General features: G+C 26.1%; 1 long non-coding RNA gene across 1 annotated transcript; it reads left to right on the top strand.

Annotated features, from left to right (window-relative positions):
* Positions 1-3,657: 3,657 nt before the first annotated feature.
* Positions 3,658-6,815, top strand: LOC113559009. The gene is made up of 3 exons (XR_003405801.2): positions 3,658-3,706; positions 5,784-5,917; positions 6,755-6,815. It is a non-coding gene; the product is annotated as an uncharacterized LOC113559009 (long non-coding RNA).
* Positions 6,816-24,601: the final 17,786 nt, after the last annotated feature.

Here is a 24,601-nt window from a genome sequence, read left to right as displayed (position 1 = left end):
TCACACAAGGGTCAGGTTCGTCAGACGCCATAAAGCGCGTCCTTTGTATTTAAAAATAAGAATTTAATTAAAACGAAAAGTAGGTATACGAGTAATTTTAAAAAACCGACATGCGCCTGCATTTTGGACACGGTATGTATACGAATTGATAACGATATTATATACCTAATTGCTGTAACGTTGACCGGCACAAGGCCACAAGGGGGGGCAGAGAAATGTCTAATCACAGCAAAATAAAAATGAACAGTCATTATTGTGTACCTATAGTTATGACGGGTCATAGTTTTACACGCACCCTTTATATACGGATTTGACTGCTAACGCGGAAAGGTATTCGGTCATGATGACCAAATTAAAATATCAAACAGACAAAATATCTGATACTAAAAGTTCAATCGTGTAGGTACTCCGTGAAATTAATTTCAAAATTATCCACTGATCTGAATTTGATATAGACTTAAGACTGCATCTTATCGGTGATATAAATATTTTTTGATAAAATTTAATTATGAAGAAAACAAATATTTACAAATATCGTGTTTTTTGTGTGCGTGAATAGTTGATTTTTTTGGTTTTGATTGTTATAGATACATTTATTTATTGATAATTTAATATCTGAATAATAAGTGCCATAAGAACAATATTGTAGATATAAGATGAATTTTGTAAATAGGTTTTTAACGTTTGTTTTTAATTTTAATTTTTTAAGAGTTCAAATTAGTTAAATAGGTTATTTTATTATGTTTTATTGATTAATTTTTAATTAACAACGTACACCTGATAATACACATTTTATATATAATAATATGTAATCTTTTATTATTCATTTAGTTAATAAAAAGTTGAACTTGAAGAAAAGAAAATATCAAAATATTTAATAATAAAATATAATAAAATTAATAGTATACCTACACAAAACTTAGATTTTTTTGTCCATTGGGTAATTTTAGTTCAGATATTTTTAACATGAATTTTTTGCTTTAGAATCAGCGGAAGTGCTAATACCACTCTACAAGTTTGATTCGACATTAGATAATGATAATTTTTCAATTGAACAACATATAAAACACTAAGTACAAGTTTATTAATCTGTTGATGATACAATCTTCAAATGTGGAGAATATTACATATAATATGTATGTAATCAAATACTAATTATATTTTTATACGAATTACGCCTATGTATAGGTCGTAATAGGTACAAAGGTACAATATGACGTCAAAGCGATTATTGTATATCTATTTATCATATCATATTTTGTAAAGCGTGTTGATTTGTAGAATAATGTCAAAATATTCCGGAGAGTATTATGGAATTTTCATTTATAAATAAAAAGAATTGAAAATAACATTAATTTTATTTTTATTTTTTGATCCTTGAGTTCTAGTGATTTTTTTGTACATAAAAATAAAAAGTTTAAAGCCAAGTGTTTATAATGTGATTATTACGATATTAGGTATTATCAGTGATCTCCAGTAAAAATAATTACAACTTGCAGTAGATTAGATACGTTATACCTGGTGCTTGTATGCTGCTTATTTGTGCCTATGTAAAAAAATGTCAAGTTGAAAGCTATGATTGAATGTGTCTAATTATCTGTAACTACTAAATAGGTAACATATATAAGACGTTAAAACACTGTTGGTGCATAAACGGGGTAAAACACGACGAAACGAATTATGAATTACGAAATTTTCGATATATTTTAACGAAAAAAAAAATGTATACAAGGTGATTCTTTTATCAAACAACACTTATTTAAAAAAATATTAATGTTTTTGAAAATATTTTTTACATAGTTTCAAATTGTTAAAAAACAACGTTTTTATTAAAAAATTATATTTTTTAAGTTTTTTACTTTTTTGAATGACAACATAGTTTTAATTTCATATTCCATAACAGTATAAATTTCTGAGTATTTTGATACATAAAAATCGAATTTAGGGCGAGTAGTTTATGAGTCATACGTATTTAAAGTTTTTGTTGCGCGGAGTGGAATGGTACGGGGTTACCCCGCAAAATGTTTGTCCACTACTCCGCTAGTCTAAACTTTAAATAAGTATAACTCATTAACTATTCACCCTAAATTCGAATTTTATGTATCAAAATACTCAGAAAATTATTGTGCTTTGGAATATGAAATTAAAACTATGTTGTCATTCAAAAAAGTAAAAAACTTAAAAAATATAAGGATAAAAAATATTTACATATAATTTTTTAATAAAAACGTTGATTTTTTAACAACTAAATTCTATGTAAAAAAATATTTTCAAAAACATGAATACTTTTTAAAATAATGAGTGGTTCATGATAAAAGAGTCACCTTATAGACATGCAATTTATGTCAAATTAAATGATTTGCCATATCAATAAACATAACGTATTCAAAAATTTGAGGTATTATTTTTCGTTATATTTTATTATTTTGAGATCAGATGATTGTGGTTTGTAAACATATAGTTCAGAAACATGTCAACATAAATTATAAAATATAATATATTTCAGGAGACGGCGTTCTGTATATGCAATTTTCATACATGCGGAATCAAATATTGTTGACATTTTTACACTCGTGATATAAATGGATATTATATAAAAAACATTTAGTAATTAATCAATCAACTTTTACTAATAGGCATTTAATCGAAATGAAACAACAATAGAATTTCTAAAGTAATTCAAGTACACTATTGTTTCATTTTCACTCGATTTTTGTTTGGCATTAAAAATTGATTTAGAATATTAATCTTTTAGAACGACGTTCTTAAGAAGCCATAAATAGATGTAGGAGAAATATATATAATTATGATATTGTCTACAACAATTTGATAACTTTGAGCTTAATAAATATACATATATGTATCTATTGATGTTTAAATATAAATAAATTTAACTATTATCTTAATAGTTATTGTTAAAAAATTAAATCTAATAATTGTAGTCCGGGAGCAAATATAAAATCATAATTATACTATAATTTTCAAAATAATCAGGAAAAACTAAAAACAAAAACTGTGGAAAAAGAAAACTATTTTGTTCTTGTGCTATAATATGCAAATGAATAACCATGACGAGTAATAACCGTAGAGCGGTTTCATTTTTTATCAAATATTATTATTAGAATTTTTTAAAGATAATAGAATTATTTAAAAAAAAAATTGAATTTCTTTAGTAATTTATAGCTTTTGGAAAAACTTGAATTTTATTCAATTAACATTTATACAATTATTGTTTCTATATCATAAAATTTGTGATTATTTGATCTAACTGCAATTTAAAGATATAAAATACAATATACGGTGTTTTTGGAAAATATATAAATTTACCTTTCGAATTTATAGAAAAATAAATAACTCATAGTTTTATAAATATAATATTAAAAAATTTCTGGAGCAGTAGCAACTGATTAATTGTTTCCCCTTAAAAAGATCTTTTCAATATTTATCGTTGAATTCTAATTGTAAACATTTGTTATTGCAATAAACTATCTTAATTATTATTCGCATGTTTTAACACTGAATTTTCAAGTTATTCTTCAACCATTCTACATATTTAAGAGACAACATTTTTTTCAGATGGCAGTACAGCAGACAACTCAAGGCATGCTGAGACTTGAATTCACTTTTCTACCGCTTTAGAAAAAATCAATATCATACGTTGAAAACGGACTGGACGATACTGATAATGATAATGGCTTTATGCAATGTATGCGTAATAATTATTGAATTGTAATAATTGATAGAAAATTAATAATAATGTTACTAAAAGTTAGAGTCATGAAACCCTGAACAAAACATTTAGTAAATACTTGTTATTTACCATTCTTAATTTTCATACATATCATTAAACCCAATATTTTATAAACACTATAAAACATACTTTTATACGATAATTTTTATGAGAATTATAAATTCCCATTTTTAACTGTTTATACAACAGTTATTTCTCAAGATAATCATTTAAAACCTTGATCACTAGATTGAAAAAATGTTTCTTATTTACAATTAATATTTACATTTAGGCGTAATAGTTATTGAATTCTATTAAATGATAGAAAATTAATAGTCAATAAAACGAAAAGTTAGTGTCATGAATCCCTGAACGTAAAATTTAATAAATAATTATTATTTACAATTCTTAACATTCATACATTTCATTTAAGCCAATACTTCATAAACACTATAAAACATGATTTTATATGATAATTTTAATGAGAATTATAAATTCCTATTTTTAACTTTTTATAGTACAGTCAAGTCAAAAGTTAATCTCTAAAAACTTTGACCACTAGATAGAGAATATTTATCTTATTTAGCATTAATTACTTTCATACATTTCATTTAAGCCAAAACTTCATAAACACTGTAAAACATGTTTTTATATGATAAATTTGACGTATATCACAAATTCATTTTTTTAATTGCTTATAAAATACTCAATTCTCAAGTTAATCTCTTGTAACCTTGACCAGTAGATAGAGAAAATGGTTCTGATTTAGCATTAGTAACGTTCATACATTACATTGAAGCCAATGTTTCATAAACTCTATATAACATATTTTTATATGATAATTTTAACGTATATTACAAATTCAAATTTTTTATGGCTTATGAAACACTCAATTCTCAATTTAGTATCTTAAAACCTTGACCACTAGAAACAGAAAGTGTTTTTTTTTAGCATTAATTACTTTCATACATTTCATTTAAGCCAATGTATGTATGTGTAATAGTTATTGAATATAATTGATAATAAATTAATAGTTGTGAATCATTTGATATTTGTTATATATATGAATAAAAGATTAGTAAACACTTTTAGATTGTAATTTTTATTCTTCTTTTCACCTATGCTATAAAAATCTTTTATTTAGACTATATATAAATGATAATTTTGACAAAAATTACAAATTCACTTTTTCAACTGTTTATAAAACAATTTATCATTAAGTCAATATTAACACCAACAGTGGGTGGGAGGTTCACCATACTGTGGTCGACGGCTGACCCGCCACAGGAAAAATCAAGTTGGTTGTGTGCCGTTCACCGTTCCACTGCCCTCCGGAATGGGTCGGTATATTTATTAGGCTTTTGACCGAATTTGTTGTACATTTACGAAAGAATATTTATAATATCAACGAATTGTTCATATTTTACTCCTGAAGTTAACACAAGTCAGTGTCTTGATCCTCGACCAATGCATTAAGAAAATGATTTAAATTTATCATTGAAAAATTATCATCAAATTCATATGGAAAAGGGGTATTTTTCAGTTATTGTACAAGTGTATTCTTTTTTAAAAGTACAAAACTTTCTGTAAATTTGTACAATCTCTTATGGCTTATCATAATTATTATTTGTTATCATCTGTTTATGCTTAAATTTCATATCTTTTTACAGTTTTACATTCGTATTTGTGTTTAAGTTTCAACTGTAGTTTTCAATTATTTTGTATTAAAAATGAAGATTGTCTGTTAGTTTTTGTTTTGATTGTTTGAATTTCTAAATTATCCAGTGTTGTCAACACACTAGTTGTTATATAATTATTTTCGTTATTATGGTGTGTAGTAGTGACAATTGGATTAAGTAAATGATTCTTTTTTAGCATTATTATCTTCCATGTATTTCATTGGTACTGATACTTCATAAACACTATAAACATGCTTTTAAATGATAATTTTGACTCCTGTTATAAATTCATATTTTTAACTGCTTATAAAACAATCAATTCTCAATTAATTCTCCACCGATTTTACATATTTAACTGACAACATTTTTTTCAGATTGCAGTGCAGCAGTTCCCTCAAGGCTTGCTGAGACAGGAGTTTGCATTCCTACCACATTGGAAAAGTATCAACATCTTATTTTGAAAATAAACTAGAAGATACTGATAATAATAGTAATGGTGTTTTGCAAGGTACGTGTAATAATAACTGTAAGTAATTGAAAGCAACTTAATATTAGTGAAACAAAAAGTTAGTATCATGAAATCAAGACCAATGGATTAGGTAAATGATTCTTATTTAGGATTATTAACTTCCAAGTATTTAATTTAAGCTGATACCTCATAAACTCTATAAAACATGTTTTTATATGATAATTTTAACGTATATGACAAATTCAAATTTCTTATGGCTTATGAAACACTCAATTCTCAATTTAGTATCTTGAAACTTTTACCACTAGAAAGAGAATATGGATCTGATTTAGCAATAATTAATATCGTACATTACATTTAAGCCAATGTTTCATAAACTCTATAAAACATGTTTTTATATGATAATTTTAACGTATACGACAAATTCAAATATTTTATGGCTTATGAAACACTCAATTCTCAATTGAGTATCTTGAAACTTTGACCACTAGAAAGAGAAAATGGATCTGATTTAGCATTAATTACTTTCATACATTTCATTTAAGCCAATGTTTCATAAACTCTATAATACATGTTTTTATATGATAATTTTAACGTATATGACAAATTCAAATTTTTTATGGCTTATGAAACACTCAATTCTCAATTAATTGACATGAAACTAACACCATTGAATTAAGTAATTGTTTCCTATTTAGCTTTATTAACTTCCATGTATTTCATTGATGCTGATACTTCATAAACACTATAAACATGCTTTTAAATGATAATTTTGACTCGTGTTATAAATTCATATTTTTAACTGCTTATAAAACAATCAATTCTCAATTAATTCTCCACCGATTTTACATATTTAACTGACAACATTTTTTTCAGATAGCAGTACAGCAGTTCACCCAAGGCTTGCTGGGACAGGAATTTGCATTCATAGCACTTTGGAAAAGTATCAACATCTTATTTTGAAAATAGACTAGAAGATATTGATAATAATATTGGATTTATGCAATGTATGTGTAATTGTTATTGAACATAATTGGTAGCAACTTAATATTAGTGAAACAAAAAACTAGTATCATGAAACCATGACCAATGAATTCAGTAAATGAATCATATTTAGGATTATTAACTTCCAAGTATTTAATTTAAGCTGATACCTTATAAACTCTATAAAACATGTTTTTATATGATAATTTTAACGTATATTACAAATTCAAATTTTTTATGGCTTATGAAACACTCAATTCTTAATTGAGTATCTTGAATCTTTGACCACTAGAAAGAGAAAATGGATCTGATTTAGCATTAATTACTTTCATACATTACATTTAAGCCAATGTTTCATAAACTCTGTAATAACATGTTTTTATATGATAATTTTAACGTATATGACAAATTCAAATTTTTTATGGCTTATGAAACACTCAATTCTCAATTGAGTATCTTGAAACTTTGACCACTAGAAAGAGAAACTGGATCTGATTTTGCATTAATTACTTTCATACATTACATTTAAGCCAATGTTTCATAAACTCTATAAAACATGTTTTTATATGATAATTTTAACGTATATTACAAATTCAAATTTTTTATGGTTTATGAAACACTCAATTCTCAATTAATTGACATGAAACTAACACCATTGAATTAAGTAATTGATTCCTATTTAGCTTTATTAACTCCCATGTATTTCATTGATGCTGATACTTCATAAACACTATAAACATGCTTTTAAATGATAATTTTGACTCGTGTTATAAATTCATATTTTTAGCTGCTTATAAAACAATCAATTCTCAATTAATTCTCCACCGATTTTACATATTTAACTGACAACATTTTTTTCAGATTGCAGTGCAGCAGTTCACCCAAGGCTTGCTGGGACAGGAATTTGCATTCATAGCACTTTGGAAAAGTATCAACATCTTATTTTGAAAATAGACTAGAAGATATTGATAATAATATTGGATTTATGCAATGTATGTGTAATGGTTATTGAACATAATTGGTAGCAACTTAATATTAGTGAAACAAAAAATTAGTATCATGAAACCATGACCAATGAATTCAGTAAATGAATCATATTTAGGATTATTAACTTCCAAGTATTTAATTTAAGCTGATACCTCATAAACTCTATAAAACATGTTTTTATATGATAATTTTGACTCGTTTTTTATATTCATATTTTTAACTGCGTATAAAACTCTGTATTCTAATGTTGTTCTCCACCAATTTCACATTTTAAGTGACTACATTTTTTCAGATTGCAGTATAGCAGATCTTTCAAGGCTCGCTGAAACATGAATTAACATTTTTACCACTTTGAAAAGTTTCAACATCCTACATTTATATTGGACTAGAAGATTCCGATAAATTTAATAATTTTATGCAATTCACTTTTATTATTTTATGGTTAAATTCATTTTTATTAGAAATAAAATGCATTTTAAAGGCCAATAAATGTATAAAATGTAATAAGATATTCTAAAATTTTTATATGCCCATAAATATTTTTCAATTATAAATCATTAGTCATCTTTGTTTATATATTTGATTTCAATCAAATTTGAACTTGAAATGTGTAACAAATAATTATCTTTTTATATATCTAGATTTTATGATTTTAATCTTATGAACTACATGTACGTATGAAAAATCATGTATAACATTTTCAAAACTTAAAAATACAGGACAGACAACTTTTAACTAGAAAAGAGTTAGTTTTTTTTTTTGTGATTTTGATAAATATCAAAATAAAGGTTTTTAATACCTACTTATAAAAAAAATTTATTTCTTATGAGTAAAGTTTTATGGACATTTGTGATCTTTTTTTTTTGTTTATATTTTCAAAAATATTAGTGATCATAATGTATTCATATGCTTAATTAATATAGCCAGTTTGTCGGATCCTTTTTTTTTATCAATAGAAGGGGTCTATATAGGCAAATTTTAAACGATTTAATTATTTTTGAAATATAGAATATTGGTAGATTTTTCTAATATTCTATTTATTTTATTAATTATTTTATCTTACAGTACACCTCAAATAGTGAAATTGAGCGCATTATGTATTTTATTATATTGTCATGCAGATTTGAAGGTGTTTTGTATAGGCAACGCTACTGCACTTTCAAAATTTTCAATATTATTGCTCACAAACCATTGCATATTATAGAAAAATTATCTACTCATTTATGACTTTGTAACAGTGTAACTGTCCAAATTCTGAATTTTTCATAAATTTTTGTGTTAAAACTCAATTTATTATTAGTTATTACGTTATCCAAAACTCCAAAACTAAATCCTTTAATACTGGCGCCTTTAGATAAAATGTTCAGAGACCGACACAAATTCATCCCAAGATGCGTCTTGCAATTAGTAAAAGTTTTTCAACTCAATTATTTAGACGGTAAATGGTAATTTAAATGTGCAGTTTAAAAAAAAAAATTGGTAGGAAATTTGGTTTTAGCAATTTCTTAATTTTAAAATTGAAATTCAAAATTCTTTAGAACAGAAATTTGATTTTGAGGTGTCACTGCGTTGAACCTCGAAGATTTCGAAACGAAACAACTAATATTAAAATTGTTAGTATTTCAATTTGAATCTCAAAATCTATAGATGAATATCATAACAACAGATTATATCATGTGTTGAAATAACGAGTTGTAAAATTCAAAGTTTTAGAAAAGTTATGTTATACAATATAAAACTTTTTTAAATAATTATTTTATTTACTTACTGCAAGTTTGCATATATAATTATATGTTTCAGTAATAAATGTTTAACATCGCCCTAAACGGTATGATTATACTGAACCTTGTACATTTTAATTACCAAAAGCAACAAAAAAATTATGAAAAATTACGACTTGGTACAATTTGTACGAAATATATTCACAAATTGCAAACGTCAAAGTCATAAATTATTCTATGTAAATAAAACAACTATATTACTTATTATACGTAGGTACAAGTTACAAAAGGTATACTTTAAACATCTTTGCAATAGCGTAAAAATTCTAAATTTCGCAGTGTGTTTCATCATTATCTATGAGTAGTACTATTATTATGTATAAAGTTATAAGTCACGGGAATCCCTCTTCTCCGAGACTGGATAAAAATACAATTCAAAAACTTTCATGCTAATCTCAATACATCTGATGGCGCACGGTTCTACAACCTGGGAAAAAAAAAACTCAAAATCGGCGTTTAAAACCACGTCTACCCCAAGATCTCCTTCTATCACAATCAAGCGAAGACGAAGATCGATTTTAAATTACCACTAATAAATAAATATTAACTAACATTAGCATGTGTATCACTATATCACTAACTAAAAATATTAGTAATTGTAATTTGTTATTTGTAATTGAACACGTTAGTAAACTTGTAATAGCATGATAAAATGCTGAAACATTTTAATTTTAATAAATAAATAAAAAAAAAAAAGTTATAAGTACTGTATATTTGCATAAATATTTGTTTCCCTCAAATATATTTTTGAAAAACCTTATTGGTCGTTCGACGTGTTTGAAACTCAAGATTCTGGTATTTTGGATGATGCTGATCAAAAGCGTTATCTGTTGTGGACACCGTAAATGCCGTTTTTACCCCACATTGGGGTCTTGGAATTCCGAAATTTGAATTTTTTAGACGAGTGTTACTCGGCCGGGTTTCGATGTATGGGACATAGTTACTTCACGGAAATTTCTGTTTAAAGTCGTTTTACATAAAGTCCTTCGGTGGTAGCAGTGTCCTATGGCTCCTTGTGCCCCTCCCCCCATGGATATTTTAAAAAATGTTTAATATTTGTTCCACGTTTCTGAAGTTCACAAGTTCAGTTTTTCGTAGGTCTGTGATCAAAATCGGCGTCCCGTGGTGACACTGTAGAATTCATTTTTACCCCTATTTTTGGCGTCGGAAATTAGGATTTTGCAGTTTTTGGACTTTGTCGTTACGAAACAATTAATTTTTAGGTGGTTAGAGCGATTTTTTTCTACGCATCGTTTAGACGTTTTTGTTAAAATTCGAACGCTACCAAAACCGAAGGAATCGGACGTTTTGTTGCGAAGTTACGATTATATATTTATTTTTGGCACTTAGATTTTACGTATTTTTCGAATTTTTTGAATTTGAGTTTTGGTTTAATCTTTTCGAAATTTGAGTGCTGACTCATAAATGCTATGACGAGTTTGAAAGGTTAATAAAGGTTAAAAAATCGAATGGCTTGTTTTTTCGTACACGCATACATTTCTGTATGGTACACCTATACCACCGTATAACGATTTAACGAAGTATCTTTTTGAACTTTGTTTTTTTTACACGTTTTATGTTTGTTAAGGTTTCAACGTTTAGCAATTACGCCAACAGCATAAAAAATAGTTTATTTATAAATAGTTTTTCATCAAATCATATAGAGAATACATCAATTTAATGTTTATAGTGTTTATATCCCTCGTTTAGCGTTAAGAATTTAATATGTACCTAAGCGATTTCGTTGTTTATACGAGATACGACCATCATTTTTAAAATGTACGACGCAGTCAGTAGATCACTTCAGACTCAAATCTACTCGAATACAACATTTCATTTAATATTTATTAGTTTTAATTATATGTGTATAATTAATATGCAATATATTAGTATGATTGGTAGTAATTTGTTTTGAATTTCACAATATAACTTCGGTAATATTTATAGGAGATAAAGATTTAAATTTTATGGACATCGAACATAAAAAATAAATTATTATGATTTATTTACATTGTTAAGTATTCAAAAAATGAATCGTTATATGTATAAGATATATAACATATAAGACCGTTTACTTAAGCTCAATTAGTTAACCAGTGGACTGTACAGTCCGGAGAATATTAATGCATAATAAACGCTTACCTGCAACTATCTAAACACTTAAATAATACATACATATATAGTTTAATGTTATTACTTTTTGACTTTTGTCTTACTAGTTACTATGTATCTATGTTAAGACTCATAATATTCATACAACTGCCTGATAAATTTACAACGTACACGATATTATTGGAAATTTATTTCATTATATTATGCTCAGTTAATCAGTTTTGAAATTGTATTTGTATCTAAAAATATTATAATATTAAACATTTTTGAATTCGGCGGCCAGAGATAAAATGTAATAAGTTGAATATTCTAATCCGAATTGATATGATGTTTTTCATCCATGATTGTGGTTTAGTGATATTAAACATTGTTTATCTATTGATATAACCGTTTGTATTTACTGTCTGATATTTATTTCATATCTTTTTGCAGTTTTATATTCATATTTGTATTTAAATTTCAACTTTAAATTGTTTTCAAGTATTTTGAAATAGGAATGAAGTTTGTCTGTTGGTTTTTGTTTGATTATTTCCATTTCTGAATTATTCAGTGTTGTTCACGTACTAGTTGTCATAAACAGACTTTCGATCTCTTTATGGTGTGTAGTAGTGACATTTTATCCTCCAACCATTATACATATTTACCCGACAATTTTTTTTTAGATGGCAGTACAACAGATCACTCAAGGATTGCTAAGACATGAATTAACGTTTCTGACACTTGACAAAGTTACAACATCCTACGTTGAAAATGGACTAGACGATACTGATAATAATAATGGTTTTATGCAAAGTACGAGTAATGGGTATAGAATATAATTGTGATTCAATTAATAGTAGTGTCACTAAAAGTCATGTAACCTTGACCATTAGATTAAGTATTGATGCTTATTTACCATTATTAACTTTCATATTTTTCAGATTGCAGTGCAACAGATCACTCAAGGCTTGCTGAGCATGAATTAACATTTTTAGCGCTTGGAATAGTTTCAACATCCTATGTTTAATATGGAATAGAAGGTATTAATATTAATAATGGTGTTTTGCACGGTACGTGTAATGTTAAATGAATGTAATTGATAGCAACTTAATATTAGTGACACAAAAAGTTAGTATCATGAAACCAAGACCAAAAAATTAAGTGAATAATTTTGATTTAGCATAATTAGTTCCATGTATTTGATTGATGCTGATACTTCATAAACATTATAAAACATGCTTTTATATGATAATTATAAATTCCTATTTTCTACTTTTTATAGAAAAGTCAATTCTCAAGTTAGTATTGTGAAACCTTGACCACTAGATAAATAATATGTTTCTTATTTAGCATTAATTACTTTTATTCATTTTATTTAAGCTGATACCTCATAATCACTATAAACATGCTTTTAAATGATAATTTTGACTCGTGTTATAAATTCATATTTTTAACTGCTTATAAAACAATCAATTCTCAATTAATTCTCCACCGATTTTACATATTTAACTGACAACATTTTTTTCAGATAGCAGTGCAGCAGTTCACCCAAGGCTTGCTGGGACAGGAATTTGCATTCATAGCACTTTGGAAAAGTATCAACATCTTATTTTGAAAATAGACTAGAAGATATTGATAATAATATTGGATTTATGCAATGTATGTGTAATGGTTATTGAACATAATTGGTAGCAACTTAATATTAGTGAAACAAAAAATTAGTATCATGAAACCATGACCAATGAATTCAGTAAATGATTCATATTTAGGATTATTAACTTCCAAGTATTTAATTTAAGCTGATACCTCATAAACTCTATAAAACATGTTTTTATATGATAATTTTAACGTATATGACAAATTCAAATTTTTTATGGCTTATGAAACACTCAATTCTCAATTTAGTATCTTGAAACTTTTACCACTAGAAAGAGAATATGGATCTGATTTAGCATTAATTAATATCATACATTACATTTAAGCCAATGTTTCATAAACTCTATAAAACATGTTTTTATTTGATAATTTTAACGTTTATGACAAATTCAAATTTTTTATGGCTTATGAAACACTCAATTCTCAATTGAGTATCTTGAAACTTTGACCACTAGAAAGAGAAAATGGATCTGATTTAGCATTAATTACTTTCATACATTACATTTAAGACATTGTTTCATAAACTCTATAAAACATGTTTTTATATGATAATTTTAACGTATATTACAAATTCAAATTTTTTATGGCTTATGAAACACTCAATTCTCAATTTAGTATCTTGAAACTTTTACCACTAGAAAGAGAATATGGATCTGATTTAGCATTAATTAATATCATACATTACATTTAAGCTAATGTTTCATAAACTCTATAAAACATGTTTTTATTTGATAATTTTAACGTTTATGACAAATTCAAATTTTTTATGGCTTATGAAACACTCAATTCTCAATTGAGTATCTTGAAACTTTGACCACTAGAAAGAGAATATGGATCTGATTTAGCATTAATTACTTTCATACATTTCATTTAAGCCAATGTTTCATAAACTCTATAAAACATGTTTTTATATGATAATTTTAACGTATATGACAAATTCAAATTTTTTATGGCTTATGAAACACTCAATTCTCAATTAATTGACATGAAACTAACACCATTGAATTAAGTAATTGATTCCTATTTAGCTTTATTAACTTCCATGTATTTCATTGATGCTGATACTTCATAAACACTATAAACATGCTTTTAAATGATAATTTTGACTCTTGTTATAAATTCATATTTTTAACTGCTTATAAAACAATCAATTCTCAATTAATTCTCCACCGATTTTACATATTTAACTGACAACATTTTTTTCAGATAGCAGTGCAGCAGTTCACCCAAGGCTTGCTGGGACAGGAATTTACATTCATAGCACTTTTGAAAAGTATCAACATCTTATTTTGAAAATAGACTAGAAGATATTGATAATAATATTGGATTTATGCAATGTATGTATAAAGGTTATTGATCATAATTGGTAGCAACTTAATATTAGTGAAACAAAAAATTAGTATCATGAAACCATGACCAATGAATTCATTAAATGATTCATATTTAGGATTATTAATTTCCAAGTATTTAATTTAAGCTGATACCTCATAAACTCTATAAAACATGTTTTTATTTGATAATTTTAACGTTTATGACAAATTCAAATTTTTTATGGCTTATGAAACACTCAATTCTCAATTTAGTATCTTGAAACTTTTACCACTAGAAAGAGAATATGTATCTGATTTAGCATTAATTAATATCATACATTACATTTAAGCCAATGTTTCATAAACTCTATAAAACATGTTTTTATATGATAATTTTAACGTATATGAAAAATTCAAATTTTTTATGGCTTATGAAACACTCAATTCTCAATTTAGTATCTTGAAACTTTTACCACTAGAAAGAGAATATGGATCTGATTTAGCATTAATTAATATCATACATTACATTTAAGCCAATGTTTCATAAACTCTGTAATAACATGTTTTTATATGATAATTTTAACGTATATGACAAATTCAAATATTTTATGGCTTATGAAACACTCAATTCTCAATTGAGTATCTAGAAACTTTGACCACTAGAAAGAGAAAATGGATCTGATTTAGCATTAATTACTTTCATACATTACATTTAAGCCAATGTTTCATAAACTCTATAAAACATGTTTTTATATGATAATTTTAACGTATATGACAAATTCAAATTTTTTATGGCTTATGAAACACTCAATTCTCAATTTAGTATCTTGAAACTTTTACCACTAGAAAGAGAATATGGATCTGATTTAGCAATAATTAATATCATACATTACATTTAAGACAATGTTTCATAAACTGTATAAAACATGTTTTTATATGATAATTTTAACGTATATGACAAATTCAAATTTTTTATGGCTTATGAAACACTCAATTCTCAATTAATTGACATGAAACTAACACCATTGAATTAAGTAATTGATTCCTATTTAGCTTTATTAAGTTCCATGTATTTCATTGATGCTGATACTTCATAAACACTATAAACATGCTTTTAAATGATAATTTTGACTCGTGTTATAAATTCATATTTTTAACTGCTTATAAAACAATCAATTCTCAATTAATTCTCCACCGATTTTACATATTTAACTGACAACATTTTTTTCAGATAGCAGTACAGCAGTTCACCCAAGGCTTGCTGGGACAGGAATTTACATTCATAGCACTTTTGAAAAGTATCAACATCTTATTTTGAAAATAGACTAGAAGATATTGATAATAATATTGGATTTATGCAATGTATGTATAAAGGTTATTGAACATAATTGGTAGCAACTTAATATTAGTGAAACAAAAAATTAGTATCATGAAACCATGACCAATGAATTCATTAAATGATTCATATTTAGGATTATTAATTTCCAAGTATTTAATTTAAGCTGATACCTCATAAACTCTATAAAACATGTTTTTATATGATAATTTTAACGTATATGACAAATTCAAATTTTTTATGGCTTATGAAACATTCAATTCTCAATTTAGTATCTTGAAACTTTTACCACTAGAAACAGAATATGGATCTGATTTAGCATTAATTAATTGCATGCATTACATTTATGCCAATGTTTCATAAACTCTGTAATAACATGTTTTTATATGATAATTTTAACGTATATGACAAATTCAAATATTTTTTGGCTTATGAAACACTCAATTCTCAATTTAGTATCTTGAAACTTTTACCACTAGAAAGAGAATATGGATCTGATTTAGCAATAATTAATATCATACATTACATTTAAGCCAATGTTTCATAAACTCTATAAAACATGTTTTTATATGATAATTTTAACGTATACGACAAATTCAAATTTTTTATGGCTTATGAAACACTCAATTCTCAATTGAGTATCTTGAAACTTTGACCACTAGAAAGAGAAAATGGATCTGATTTAGCATTAATTACTTTCATACATTACATTTAAGACAATGTTTCATAAACTGTATAAAACATGTTTTTATATGATAATTTTAACGTATATGACAAATTCAAATTTTTTATGGCTTATGAAACACTCAATTCTCAATTTAGTATCTTGAAACTTTTACCACTAGAAAGAGAATATGGAACTGATTTAGCAATAATTAATATCATACATTACATTTAAGCCAATGTTTCATAAACTCTATAAAACATGTTTTTATATGATAATTTTAACGTATACGACAAATTCAAATTTTTTATGGCTTATGAAAACTCAATTCTCAATTGAGTATCTTGAAACTTTGACCACTAGAAAGAGAAATGGATCTGATTTAGCATTAATTACTTTCATACATTCATTTAAGACAATGTTTCATAAACTGTATAAAACATGTTTTTATATGATAATTTTAACGTATATGACAAATTCAAATTTTTTATGGCTTATGAAACACTCAATTCTCAATTGAGTATCTTGAAACTTTGACCACTAGAAAGAGAAAATGGATCTGATTTAGCATTAATTACTTTCATACATTACATTTAAGCCAATGTTTCATAAACTCTGTAATAACATGTTTTTATATGATAATTTTAACGTATATGACAAATTCAAATATTTTATGGCTTATGAAACACTCAATTCTCAATTGAGTATCTAGAAACTTTGACCACTAGAAAGAGAAAATGGATCTGATTTAGCATTAATTACTTTCATACATTACATTTAAGCCAATGTTTCATAAACTCTATAAAACATGTTTTTATATGATAATTTTAACGTATATGACAAATTCAAATTTTTTATGGCTTATGAAACACTCAATTCTCAATTTAGTATCTAGAAACTTTGACCACTAGAAAGAGAAAATGGATCTGATTTAGCATTAATTACTTTCATACATTACATTTAAGCCAATGTTTCATAAACTCTATAAAACATGTTTTTATATGATAATTTTAACGTATATGAAAAATTCAAATTTTTTATGGCTTATGAAACACTCAATTCTCAATTTAGTATCTTGAAACTTTTACCACTAGAAAGAGAATATGGATCTGATTTAGCAATAATTAATATCATACATTACATTTAAGCCAATGTTTCATAAACTCTATAAAACATGTTTTTATATGATAATTTTAACGTATACGACAAATTCAATTTTTTATGGCTTATGAAACACTCAATTCTCAATTGAGTATCTTGAAACTTTGACCACTAGAAAGAGAAAATGGATCTGATTTAGCATTAATTACTTTCATACATTACATTTAAGACAATGTTTCATAAACTGTATAAAACATGTTTTTATATGATAATTTTAACGTATATGACAAATTCAAATTTTTTATGGCTTATGAAACACTCAATTCTCAATTAATTGACATGAAACTAACACCATTGAATTAAGTAATTGATTCCTATTTAGCTTTATTAACTTCCATGTATTTCATTGATGCTGATACTTCATAAACACTATAAACATGCTTTTAAATGATAATTTTGACTCGTGTTATAAATTCATATTTTTAACTGCTTATAAAACAATCAATTCTCAATTAATTCTCCACCGATTTTACATATTTAACTGACAACATTTTTTTCAGATAGCAGTGCAGCAGTTCACCCAAGGCTTGCTGGGACAGGAATTTACATTCATAGCACTTTTGAAAAGTATCAACATCTTATTTTGAAAATAGACTAGAAGATATTGATAATAATATTGGATTTATGCAATGTATGTATAAAGGTTATTGAACATAATTGGTAGCAACTTAATATTAGTGAAACAAAAAATTAGTATCATGAAACCATGACCAATGAATTCATTAAATGATTCATATTTAGGATTATTAATTTCCAAGTATTTAATTTAAGCTGATACCTCATAAACTCTATAAAACATGTTTTTATATGATAATTTTAACGTATATGACAAATTCAAATTTTTTATGGCTTATGAAACATTCAATTCTCAATTTAGTATCTTGAAACTTTTACCACTAGAAACAGAATATGGATCTGATTTAGCATTAATTAATTGCATGCATTACATTTATGCCAATGTTTCATAAACTCTGTAATAACATGTTTTTATATGATAATTTTAACGTATATGACAAATTCAAATATTTTTTGGCTTATGAAACACTCAATTCTCAATTTAGTATCTTGAAACTTTTACCACTAGAAAGAGAATATGGATCTGATTTAGCAATAATTAATATCATACATTACATTTAAGCCAATGTTTCATAAACTCTATAAAACATGTTTTTATATGATAATTTTAACGTATACGACAAATTCAAATTTTTTATGGCTTATGAAACACTCAATTCTCAATTTAGTATCTTGAAACTTTTACCACTAGAAAGAGAAAATGGATCTGATTTAGCATTAATTACTTTCATACATTACATTTAAGCCAATGTTTCATAAACTCTATAAAACATGTTTTTATATGATAATTTTAACGTATATGAAAAATTCAAATTTTTTATGGCTTATGAAACACTCAATTCTCAATTTAGTATCTTGAAACTTTTACCACTAGAAAGAGAATATGGATCTGATTTAGCATTAATTAATATCATACATTACATTTAAGCCAATGTTTCATAAACTCTGTAATAACATGTTTTTATATGATAATTTTAACGTATATGACAAATTCAAATATTTTATGGCTTATGAAACACTCAATTCTCAATTGAGTATCTTGAAACTTTGACCACTAGAAACAGAAAATGGATCTGATTTAGCATTAATTACTTTCATACATTACATTTAAGCCAATGTTTCATAAACTCTATAAAACATGTTTTTATATGATAATTTTAACGTATATGACAAATTCAAATTTTTATGGCTTATGAAACACTCAATTCTCAATTTAGTATCTTGAAACTTTTACCACTAGAAAGAGAATATGGATCTGATTTAGCAATAATTAATATCATACATTACATTTAAGCCAATGTTTCATAAACTCTATAAAACATGTTTTTATATGATAATTTTAACGTATATGACAAATTCAAATTTTTATGGCTTATGAAACACTCAATTCTCAATTGAGTATCTTGAAACTTTGACCACTAGAAAGAGAAAATGGATCTGATTTAGCATTAATTGCTTTCATACATTACATTTAAGCAATGTTTCATAAACTCTATAAAACATGTTTTTATATGATAATTTTGACTCGTTTTTTATATTCATATTTTTAACTGCGTATAAAACTCTGTATTCTAATGTTGTTCTCCACCAATTTCACATTTTAAGTGACTACATTTTTTCAGATTGCAGTATAGCAGATCTTTCAAGGCTCGCTGAAACATGAATTAACATTTTTACCACTTTGAAAAGTTTCAACATCCTACATTATAATGGACTAGAAGATTCCGATAAATTTAATAATTTTATGCAATTCACTTTTATTATTTTATGGTTAAATTCATTTTTATTAGAAATAAAATGCATTTTAAAGGCCAATAAATGTATAAAATGTAATAATATATTCTAAAATTTTTATATGCCCACAAATATTTTTCAATTATAAATCATTAGTCATCTTGTTTATATATTTGATTTCAATCAAATTTGAACTTGAAATGTGTAACAAATAATTATCTTTTTATATATCTAGATTTTATGATTTTAATCTTATGAACTACATGTACGTATGAAAATCATGTATAACATTTTCAAAACTTAAAAATACAGGACAGACAACTTTTAACTAGAAAAGAGTTAGTTTTTTTTTTGTAGATTTTGATAAATATCAAAATAAAGGTTTTTAATACCTACTTATAAAAAAAATTTATTTCTTATGAGTAAAGTTTTATGGACATTTGTGATCTTTTTTTTTTTGTTTATATTTTCAAAAATATTAGTGATCATAATGTATTCATATGCTTAATTAATATAGCCAGTTTGTCGGATCCTTTTTTTTATCAATAGAAGGGGTCTATATAGGCAAATTTTAAACGATTTAATTATTTTTGAAATATAGAATATTGGTAGATTTTTCTAATATTCTATTTATTTTATTAATTATTTAATCTTACAGTACACCTCAAATAGTGAAATTGAGCGCATTATGTATTTTATTATATTGTCATGCAGATTTGAAGGTGTTTTTGTATAGGCAACGCTACTGCACTTTCAAAATTTTCAATATTATTGCTCACAAACCATTGCATATTATATAAAAAATTATCTACTCATTTATGACTTTGTAACAGTGTAACTGTCCAAATTCTGAATTTTCATAAATTTTTGTGTTAAACTCAATTTATTATTAGTTATTTACGTTATCCAAAACTCCAAAACTAAATCCTTTAATACTGGCGCCTTAGATAAAATGTTCAGAGACCGACACAAATTCGTCCCAAGATGCGTCTTGCAATTAGTAAAAGTTTTTCAACTCAATATTTAGACGGTAAATGGTAATTAAATGTGCAGTTTAAAAAAAAAAATTGGTAGGAAATTTGGTTTAGCAATTTCTTAATTTTAAAATTGAAATTCAAAATTCTTTGGAACAGAAATTTGATTTTGAGGTGTCACTGCGTTGAACCTCGAAGATTTCGAAACGAAACAACCAATATTAAAAATGTTAGTATTTCAATTTGAATCTCAAAATCTATAGATGAATATCATAACAACAGATTATATCATGTGTTGAAATAACGAGTTGTAAAATTCAAAGTTTTAGAAAAGTTATGTTATACAATATAAAACTTTTTTAAATAATTATTTTATTTACTTACTGCAAGTTTGCAATATATAATTATATGTTTCAGTAATAAATGTTTAACTATCGCCCTAAACGGTATGATTATACTGAACCTTGTACATTTTAATTACCAAAAGCAACAAAAAAATTATGAAAAATTACGACTTGGTACAATTTGTACGAAATATATTCACAAATTGCAAACGTCAAAGTCATAAATATTCTATGTAAATAAAACAAAACTATATTACTTATTATACGTAGGTACAAGTTACAAAAGGTATACTTTAAACATCTTTGCAATAGCGTAAAATTTCTAAATTTCGCAGTGTGTTTCATCATTATCTATGAGTAGTACTATTATGTATAAAGTTATAAGTACACGGGAATCCCTCTTCTCCGAGACTGGATAAAATACAATTCAAAAACTTTCATGCTAATCTCAATACATCTGATGGCGCACGGTTCTCACAACCTGGGAAAAAAAAAACTCAAAATCGGCGTTTAAAACCACGTCTACCCCATAGATCTCCTTCTATCACAATCAAGCGAAGACGAAGATCGATTTTAAATTACCACTAATAAATAAATAGTAACTAACATTAGCATGTGTATCACACTATATCACTAACTAAAAATATTAGTAATTGTAATTTGTTATTTGTAATTGAACACGTTTAGGAAACTTGTAATAGCATGATAAAATGCTGAAACATTTTAATTTTATAAATAATAAAAAAAAAAATGTATAAGTACTGTATATTTGCATAAATATTTGTTTCCCTCATATATTTTTGAAAAACCTTATTGGTCGTTCGACGTGTTTGAAACTCAAGATTCTGGTATTTTGGATGATGCTGATCAAAAGCGTTATCTGTTGTGGACACCGTAAATGCCGTTTTTACCCCACATTGGGTCTTGGAATTCCGAAATTTGAATTTTTTAGACGAGTGTTACTCGGCCGGGTTTCGATGTATGGGACATAGTTACTTCACGGAAATTTCTGTTTAAAGTCGTTTTACATAAAGTCCTTCGGTGGTAGCAGTGTCCTATGGCTCCTTGTGCCCCTCCCCCCATGGATATTTTAAAAATGTTTAATATTTGTTCCACGTTTCTGAAGTTCACAAGTTCAGTTTTTCGTAGGTCTGTGATCAAAATCGGCGTCCCGTGGTGACACTGTAGAATTCATTTTTACACCCCTATTTTTGGCGTCGAAATTAGGATTTTGCAGTTTTTGGACTTTGTCGCTACGAAACAATTATTTTTAGGTGGTTAGAGCGATTTTTTTCTACGCATCGTTTAGACGTTTTTGTAAAAATTCGAACGCTACCAAAACCGAAGGAATCGGACGTTTTGTTGCGAAGTTACGATTATATATTTATTTTTGGCACTTAGATTTTACGTATTTTTCGAATTTTTTGAATTTGAGTTTTGTTTAATCTTTTCGAAATTTGAGTGCTGACTCATAATGCTATGACGAGTTTGAAAGGTTAATAAAGGTTAAAAAATCGAATGGCTTGTTTTTTCGTACACGCATACATTTCTGTATGGTACACCTATACCACCGTATAACGATTTAACGAAGTATCTTTTGAACTTTGTTTTTTTTTACACGTTTTATGTTTGTTAAGGTTTCAACGTTTAGCAATTACGCCAACAGCATAAAAAATAGTTTATTTATAAATAGTTTTTCATCAAATCATATAGAGAATACATCAATTTAATGTTATAGTGTTTATATCCCTCGTTTAGCGTTAAGAATTTAATATGTACCTAAGCGATTTCGTTGTTTATACGAGATACGACCATCATTTTTAAAATGTACGACGCAGTCAGTAGATCACTTCAGACTCAAATCTACTCGAATACAACATTTCATTTAATATTTATTAGTTTTAATTATATGTGTATAATTTAATGCAATATATTAGTATGATTGGTAGTAATTTGTTTTGAATTTCACAATATAACTTCGGTAATATTTATAGGAGATAAAGATTTAAATTTTATGGACATCGAACATAAAAAATAAATTATTATGATTTATTTACATTGTTAAGTATTCAAAAAATGAATCGTTATATGTATAAGATATAAACATATAAGACCGTTTACTTAAGCTCATTAGTTAACCAGTGGACTGTACAGTCCGGAGAATATTAATGCATAATAAACGCTTACCTGCAACTATCTAAACACTTAAATAATACATACATATATAGTTTAATGTTATTACTTTTGACTTTTGTCTACTAGTTACTATGTATCTATGTTAGACTCATAATATTCATACAACTGCCTGATAAATTTACAACGTACACGATATTATTGGAAATTTATTTCATTATATTATGCTCAGTTAATCATTTTGAAATTGTATTTGTATCTAAAAATATTATAATATTAAACATTTTTGAATTCGGCGGCCCAGAGATAAAATGTATAAGTTGAATATTCTAATCCGAATTGATATGATGTTTTCATCCATGATTGTGGTTTAGTGATATTAAACATTGTTTATCTATTGATATAACCGTTTGTATTTACTGTCTGATATTTTATTTCATATCTTTTTGCAGTTTTATATTCATATTTGTATTTAATTTCAACTTTAAATTGTTTTCAAGTATTTTGAAATAGGAATGAAGTTTGTCTGTTGGTTTTTGTTTGATTATTTCCATTTCTGAATTATTCAGTGTTGTTCACGTACTAGTTGTCATAAACAGACTTTCGATCTCTTTATGGTGTGTAGTAGTGACATTTTATCCTCCAACCATTATACATATTTACCCGACAATTTTTTTTTGATGGCAGTACAAACAGATCACTCAAGGATTGCTAAGACATGAATTAACGTTTCTGACACTTGACAAAGTTACAACATCCTACGTTGAAAATGGACTAGACGATACTGATAATAATAATGGTTTTATGCAAAGTACGAGTAATGGGTATGAATATAATTGTGATTCAATTAATAGTAGTGTCACTAAAAGTCATGTAACCTTGACCATTAGATTAAGTATTGATGCTTATTACCATTATTAACTTTCATATATTTTTTTCAGATTGCAGTGAACAGATCACTCAAGCTTGCTGAGCATGAATTAACATTTTTT

Source organism: Rhopalosiphum maidis, chromosome 3, assembly GCF_003676215.2.
Source record: "Rhopalosiphum maidis isolate BTI-1 chromosome 3, ASM367621v3, whole genome shotgun sequence".
Taxonomy (NCBI): domain Eukaryota; kingdom Metazoa; phylum Arthropoda; class Insecta; order Hemiptera; family Aphididae; genus Rhopalosiphum; species Rhopalosiphum maidis.
Note: the sequence above shows the minus strand (reverse complement) of the source record. Positions and strands in the feature narration are given on the sequence as shown.